The sequence below is a fragment of the Pezoporus flaviventris genome, unplaced genomic scaffold (assembly GCF_033815535.1).
Source record: "Pezoporus flaviventris isolate CSIRO_AGI_PZ_B2104156 unplaced genomic scaffold, CSIRO_AGI_Pfla_v1 ptg000037l, whole genome shotgun sequence".
NCBI lineage: Eukaryota > Metazoa > Chordata > Aves > Psittaciformes > Psittacidae > Pezoporus > Pezoporus flaviventris.
The window spans coordinates 2,723,817-2,732,065 of NW_026892585.1; the positions used below are offsets into that span (position 1 = coordinate 2,723,817).

The following is an 8,249-nucleotide window of genomic DNA, read 5'->3' on the forward strand; positions in this document are numbered from 1 at the left end:
CTCGCACTTTTATATTCACATGGGCTAAGTAATGCTCTAAGCCCTTTAAAAGGGGTTATGAAGTATCTGCATAATGCTGCCTGCACGGCATGTTCTCTTGTTTAAACGGTGGCTCTTGTAAAGCTAGTGTTGCTTTAACTTGAATATCAATAAACGTAAATTCCTTTAAGTTATCTGACTGAGCATCTGAAACTTAAAAATGTGACATCTTTTGATGGAGTTTCTTCTGGTTTTGTGTTTTATTTGGGTTTTTTTTGTTGGTTTGTTTGTTTACAGCAAGGTATGCAATGCTACCTTTGCTGGAAGAATCAAATCAGCAGAAAAGCTTTTCTTGCTCAGTGCTCTATGCTTCCTTCAGCTAGCATCAGCCAGCACGAATGCTTTCTCCTTCAGGTGCTACTCTTCTGGAAATTTCTTTCCTGTAAACAGGGTGCATCTGTCAGGAGCAATACCAGCTTAGAGCGTTGGTTGGAAGTGTTATTGCAACTGTGACCCAAGGACAACAGGCACATGTAATCTGAAAAGAACAGAAGGAATGATAAGCTAAACCAATCAAGTGAAGGTTTATCGATAAACTAAAGCATAAACACAAGCAGAGGAGACAAATAAAATGAAGATAAAAAGGTCTTAAGGAAAAATATCATTAAAAAATGACCTCCCTCATGAATGTGTATGTATAGAGGATCATATATAATAATTATGGCAAAATAAAGCATTATTACACAGCTTAGAGTCTGAAAAAAAAACCCTGAAGAAAGGAAACAGTGACTGAGGATGGGGTTTTGCATATATTTGACATTAATGAAATGCAAGTTGGAATAGTTTGTAAAGCTCAGATTAGCATTAGAAGTGAAGACAAGTACACAAACAAACAGGAAATTAAATGCAAGATAGTGGGTTAATGATAAATGTGCCAGGCATGCATTTTGCAAGAAAAGGGGAATAAAAAGTGCAATCAAGCAAAGCCAAATGAAAATTACACTGTGGAATGATGATAATACCTTCAAGACATTGTGAGTTCTAATTAGGATGCCAAGGATATCCTGAATACACAAGCTGAATCTTCAGAATATACAAAATTAAAGTCATTGCTTTCTGCAGAAACAGTTAAGCTCTATATGTAATAATAGCGCATTTGACTCTTGTGTGAGGCCAAACTGCTGAATGTATTTGAAGAAAATGGGATGTTTTTCCAACATGTTATACCTAGAGAGTACAGCATCTGCTTTCCACACTATCTATTGCATCAGAGTAAGGAATAGGTCAAACGTTGAAATACACAGAAAAATACAGCATTACTAGTATTTCCACATCATCTCAGTCACAGTGGTAGTCACTACAAGAGCAAGATTTTGGCAAGGCCTGTTCAGCCTTCCTGCATCAGCAAGGCTGTCATCTCATCATACCTTAGAAGCCAGCAGGCAAGCTTACGTGTTAAGAATGCTGTTAGTAGTGAACCTTGCAGCAGCAGAATATCAGCTTTGCCAGCCGGGCAATCAGCATCAGAGCTGATGATACGCAGGAATGTGGTATGAGGAATGCCTGGCAGAAATTGTGGTAGTCTGTAACAATTAACCTCATCTCTTTAGCAGATAAAACTCAGCACAAGCAATAACAACAAAGAGGAAGTTGGTTTGACTTTGGTATCATATAAAGAGCAGTGGCTGACTTCCCAAGGAAACCCAGTGACTTTGGGAAGGTAAAGTAGCTTGTAATATACCAACCTTTAAAGGTATTAACTCGAGAGAGTACCACATCTCTTTCAAACCTTAGACATACGCAAAGCATTGAGACCATAATGGAGGAAGAGGCAACCCAGCATGCTGTACATGAAGTACTGGTGACCTTACAAGTTGAGCCAGTGAGGCAAGTTTTGGAGCCCTGTAAGAGAAACCACAAGTAATTTTTGCCTCACCAGTGAAACAAACACATTGGAAGGGACTGTTTTGCCATTTTAGCTGTTTCTGCAGCTAAAAGGTCAACTCGATGATTGATAAAACAAATTCCCAAAGAGAAGAATCCCAGGAACTAGCAAAGAATCTGAAAAATCATTGCTACTCTCAAGTATCAGCAGCACACGATACTTAAGTTGTAACATTTAAATTTATTTAACAACTTCAAGAGGGATCAGTGACTACAGCAGCCCTGTACCAAAGAAACAAGGTGACTAACTTACGAGAACCTTAATGTTACCACAGAAATGCAGAAATAAAGAGAAACAGGCAAAGTTTCACTCAAACAATGAAAGTATGTGCTAGTTTTAAGAGGATGTTGGAAAAGAATCTGGGGTTAAAAACCACAAGATAAAGATGTGCTTATGTCCATTGTTCTGCTGAAAGATCAGAGAAGTGGCCCTGTGTGTTTCCCAGGAATGGCAGAACTATCAAGGTGGATGAAACATCCAAATATGATAGATGAGCAACTGAATCATCATACCCAGAACGCTGAGAATAGAAACTCTCTTGAGAATGGGGTCAGTCTGGAATAGAAAGAAACACCATGTACTAGCAAGATGGGGTAGAGCATGAGTAATCATGATAGCTGGGAGAAAAATCAGTGCATCTGGCAAAATAAAACACAAGTATATAGCATCTTCTACAGACATTAGAGCAAGCTACAAGATCTTAGTAAAGGAAAACAAAACATGGAAACATACCTTAAAACTATAGGCGACTCATCAGGCTTTTGGGAATCAGGCAAAATGTCAGAGGCTTCTGTAGTACCCATTGAGGGTAGAGCCCCGAAGTGTTTAAACATTCCTGAACTATGTGGTTACAATCACAAGATCTCAGTTTACCTTAAATTAGATCATATACTTATTTGAGAACAAGAATTTGATTGCATCTGACTGTCTCATATAATAGCCAGGCAAATAGCAAGGCTGAGTTTGCTGTACAGATTGCTGAGAGGATTGAAATGCTGCAAACAGCACAGAGAATATTTTGCATTCCTTTCTTGAATGTTGAAAATATTCCCACAGAAAAGTTCACTGCAGTTGAGTACAATGCTTGAAGTCATGTTCAGTAACAGACTAAAGGAGTAACAGGCTAAACAAGGAAAAAAAACCAAACACTAAAGACAAGAGTCCTGTAATTGCAGCCCTGATCTGCATTTGTATTTAGAGTATTTCTTCATGGTACCTCTTGCACTGGAAGCAAGTAAAATGTTTGAAGAGAGAATTCCTGTTTCTTACACCAAATCAGAGGGAAAATTCCCATCTGGAGTATACTGAAATTGTCTGTATCTTTCTTATCATCTGGATGTACATGTAATGAAGTGTGTATCAACAACAACAACAAAGCAACACAGTTCCAAACTAAGAGGTATTGGAAAAAAAGAGGGGTGTATGTCAACGTGTCCCCTGTATCTGCCTTTAATTACACCAAAAATTCTTCATCATGGAGACATTTAATTTAAAAAGCTATGAAACTCTGGTTTGTTTGTTATTAAAGCATTGTTTTGTGATTCTCTCTGTGTACTTTGCAATGTTATTGCCACTCTTATATGAAGATTTCAACAGATTTTGTTAAAGTCTCACTCCCCCAGAATGGGATACTTACCCCCTTGGCATAAAATCAATCTCTAACCTAGACTAACATAACAGAAATCTGTACATAGGACAAAACACTAGAAATCTGGAAGCAAAGGCAATAACTTGATAGTTACTATGGCTTAGTTTGGACAAGGACAATGAAATTAAGTGACTTTTTTAAGATCTGCCATCAAACTGCTGTCAGGAGCTAGTATTCTACTCTTTCTTCTTTATATCAGTCACCCTTATCAGAGCCAAAGGTAAAATACAGATTTCTAAAATCTAAATAAAGCCCTCTTCAAAGCATACTTTTCTTGTGCTTACTAAGAGAAACTAGGTGATGTCTGCTTACGCATTTGGTTTATTTCTATCCAGTCAACTACTCATTTACATAAAAAAAAAAAAATGGAAAAAATACTTTGCTTGTTTAGCTTCAAAGCTGCAGCTTCATTGGGAATTACAGATCAAGTCTGCAACGGCTGAGAAATTATGCTGCAGAATGGGATAGGATCTGAAATTGTTAAGAAGTGAGCATTTTGCCACGCATATGTATGGCACGATATGTTTTGATGTTAGGACTCCAGTCAATTCTATGTGGATATTCAATAAACCAGCTGCAGTACTAACCTCTTACCAGTCTTGTAGACTCTCTACCAAACCCCTCAACAGCTGAACTGTGACAGAACTCTTGGCAAGCTGCGTAATTCATGAAGCTTCATTTCCTCCAGGTCTGTGCTTTGTGTCTATAGCCTCTGCTGTCTGAGGTGGTATTAAACAAAGCTGAAGCACTTTTTTGCAGATAAAACCTTTCTAATATCCCTCTCCCAAGCAGGGTGGGTTGGATTGGTTTTGGGTTTGTTACAGAATTAGGGAGGTTTCAGCTCATACTGAAATTTTCCCTACAGTGGGGGTAAAAAATCCAACCATCTGTTATCATATAGAATATAGAAACGTTGACTCCTTCCTGCTAAGTATACTACTAATTTTATAAAATCTGGTTGAAGTAGATCAACGGGTTCAAAACCGTTTAGGAAATCAAGTTGAAAATGGGATAATGGACAAAACAGAATCCCAGGCTGGTTTGTGTTGGAAGGGACCTTAAAGCTCACCCAGTTCCAACCCCCTGCCATGGGAAGGTACATCTTCCACTAGAGCAGGTTGCTCCAAGCCCTGTCCAACTGCAGCTTGAACACTGCCAGGAATGGGGCAGCCACAGCTTCTCTGGGCACCCTGTGCCTGGAACGTTATTCAACTTGTCCTGGAAAGACAGACCAAATGTGAAATGTTTTATCATGCAATGAGGAAAAGATGCTGACTTGAATCTTTCAAGGGCCTTGCAAACCCAAAAGCAGACAAGCACAAACCCCAAACCCAGCCGTCCCTAGGATGAAGAATGAAGTGAAAACACCACTTTACAGTTAAAAACGGAAAGCGCTCGTTCCAAGGGCTCAATGTTGTCACCACGAAGTATCCCCCAATTAGGCTTTTACAACCCGCTGTAACAGGACTGACAACGCTACCTGCTGTGTTGTCCGATGCTCGGCCCATGGCGGTTTAACAGCAAAGCCCCACAACCAAGAGGGCAAGGTCTGGGATTCCCGCTCCTCCTGAGGGGCTTCCCCTCACCGCGGGCTGAAGTACGGCTCAGCCCGCCCGCCCGTCAGCCCCGCGCTGGCGGTTGCCCGGCAACCGGACGGATGCGCCCCCTCCCGTCTCGACTGCGACCCACAACATCCGGGAACTCCCGTCTGGCCCCGGCCCTGCTCTGGTATCAGCCCCTTCCAGCCCAATGGCGGCTCCGCTCTGTTTCCGGCGTCCGGCCCCGTCTCCTGGATACAGGTGCGAGGTGGCGACCATCCGAGCGGTGCGCGGGGGGGGAGGCAGGACAGACCCATGGGCACCTGGCTCTGTGTTCTCGCTAGAATAAAAGCAAACCCCACAACATCCCCTGGGCTCACTGTGACTGTTGTACCGCTGCTCCTCCGGCTCGCTGTATTTTGTGGTGTGCGCGGACCAGCTTCCCGCCGGAACGCCTCCTCCTTCCCCTTGTGTCATGGAACGCTCCAGTCGTGCGGCGATTTCGGTTGATGGCGGCGGTAACGGCGGTAGTGCTGTTGCCTGGTCCATCCGCTGCCCCGCAGGTACGGCTGTCGCTTCCTATCCGCCACCCGTCACCTCCCGTCCTGCGGGCGGGTAGCGGCCCTCAGAGAGCGCGAGCCTAACGGCCGGCGGCGCGCGGAGCCACCCTCCCGCGCCTCCCTTCGTCCCCCCGCTCCCGCCCTAGCCCCGCACCCGCGGCCATGTCACGAAGCCATGGGATGGGTTGGGTTGGAAGGGACCTGGGATTGGATCGGAAAGTCCAGTTCCGACTCCCTAGTTCCAGTCCCGGGGGCTGCAGTGCAGCTTTGACTACAGGAGGTCTCGGGTCCTCTCATGAGGAGAGGAAACAATGTGTTGGCGCCCAGAGCGAATGCAGTTACCTCAGTCTGTTGCTTTGGGTGCTTCTGTGAAGCTTCAGAGCCGGTTCCTTACAGGCGGTGGTGTGGCCGGCTTCCACAGCAGCTAGCTCCTCTCGAGATGGTTCTTTGCACTTTTTGCGTCGCTTTGTTCAATCTCTTCATACTTTATGTCAAAACTAACGAATCCTAGATGTTGAAAGTCTGTCTCGCATGCCACGCTCCGTTAGTTTGTGTACTGAAATGGCGACATAGCCGTTATGAGATTTAGGGTTGTAAGACAAGGTGCTTTTCTTGCTAACCTGCATGTGAAAGCACTCCCAGTCATGAGGTAGCAATGAAGATTTCCTTTTCCTATGACTGCTCTGTCCCGGTGTGGGTTTGTATGTTATTGGTCTTGCTTCTGTCAGATAACCAGGTATTTCTGTACTTGTCACTGAGCCTGGCATGCATTTGTATGGTTTGGTTCATGGTTTGGATGATTATGTTTTACGGATGGTTCATGGTTTGGATGATTATGTTTTGGTTTGGTTCATGGTTTGGATGATTATGTTTTACGGATGTCCAGTATGAGGCATCTTTAATACATCTGATGCGTATATATGCTTCAGTCGTGTGACAGGGTGCGCATATCAGGTTCGAAGTATTCTTGAGAAAGAAGAGGTGCAAGGCAGGGGATGTGGACAGGTACTTTGGGGGGTGGGCTGTAGTTTCGCCATTTCTTTTGCTGGATGCATTTCTATGGCAATGATGTTCTGGAAGCTTTGTATATTAGGGGAAGACATTGAGAGGATTTTTTTATTTGGTTGTGGTTTTTTTTTTAAGATGAAAGAACATAAGGAATGGTGTGAATCAGGAAAGAGAAGTGGAGAAATGGACACCCCGATCTGTTCTGAAGCTTTATCTTTGTGCCTTATTTTGGGGTGTCTGGCACACTGATTGCTATATAATCACCTTGTTCTCATAGATAACTCTAGGAAAAAAAGCCTTCCTATCCTGTCTTATACTGGCTGTACCTAGCTGTTTGCTTAGTGCTAGATAAACCAATTTACAGTATTAATCTGAAAGCTTTTGAATTGCAGTGGTGGGATTCTTTCTTCTTTTGAGAAGAAAACTTCTGTCTGGGGTAACTCTCTTTGATAAAGGAAATCCTAGAGTCATGAGGCTGCTATGTCTGTTGTGAATTCTGGATCACCTGGGTTGTACTGGGCACCTGATGATGTTCTGGCAAGAAACATTATTTTAGTGACGGGCATTTCGTTGTCTGGTGCTGCATAATGCTGTGTTGTATTTTTGAAGTCTTGACTGAAAACCTGGGCGTTCCCTGGTCTTCCTTTTGTCACTCTGGGAGCTCTGTGTCTCTTGAAAGAGTTAAAGTGAAATTGAGTTTGTGATTTGTGATTAGGCATCTGCAGCTGTTCTACTTAAGCCTTTCCATCTTTACTGGCAATTCCTGTTGTTGTAGTTCTTTCTCCAATATGCTGCTTTTCTGTGTTTTAGGATAATGCATTGAGAACCGGTCTTGTTGGTCAAAAAGCAGTTTTATAAACAAAATGGAGTAAATCATGCAGAGATGAGAAAGAACAACTTCTTGGCTTGGAGATAATTAAATTGGTAGTTGGAAGAACTAGGCAAGAATGTGAAGGTGTCCTGGAGCTGGAAGAACTTACTACAAGGTGATTACTGAGGAGTAGCTATCAATATATCCTGCTTCTGAATGTGCTGGTATTGGGATTTTCTGTGTCTCTGGTTTTAACTCAGTAGCACAGCTGAGGAGGAGGATGGAAAGCAGAACTCTTACTTCATGTATTATAGATGCTTCACTGTTTTGCTGTCAGTTCTCCGCTTGCTCTGAGATTTTTAGAGAAAATAGTTATGGAACAAAAGAATTAACTAGCCTCTTATGAGAAGCATCTAACTATTTAAATATAGAAGTGTCACCTGCTAGGTTTGCAACAAATGACGAATATTTCATTTGTTTAAGTATGTAAATTAAAAGCATTCTTAAGACAAAAATGATAGTTCGGAACATTAATATTCAAAAATCCTGTGGTTTTCAGTTGCTTTGATTAAACTGGTATTTGGCAAATTTAAATTACATTGTGAAAAGTCGCAGGGGCACATTGCCATTTCTGCCCAATGGCTCTTCAGGCAAATCTTATTTTGCACTTGAGAACTGGGAGGGTAAATACTGTACACCAGTGACTATTAAGTTAGAATGATTTCCCCTTCTCCTTCTTTGTTTAAAAGTTTATTTGTTT

The 8,249-nt window shown here is 42.4% G+C and overlaps 1 long non-coding RNA gene across 1 annotated transcript; it reads right to left on the reverse strand.

Annotated features, from left to right (window-relative positions):
• Positions 1-261: 261 nt before the first annotated feature.
• On the reverse strand, positions 262-5,105 carry LOC133274897 (uncharacterized). The gene is made up of 2 exons (XR_009745325.1): positions 5,053-5,105; positions 262-419 (listed from the first exon to the last, which is right to left on the reverse strand). It is a non-coding gene; the product is annotated as an uncharacterized LOC133274897 (long non-coding RNA).
• Between the last annotated feature and the right edge of the window lie 3,144 nt (positions 5,106-8,249).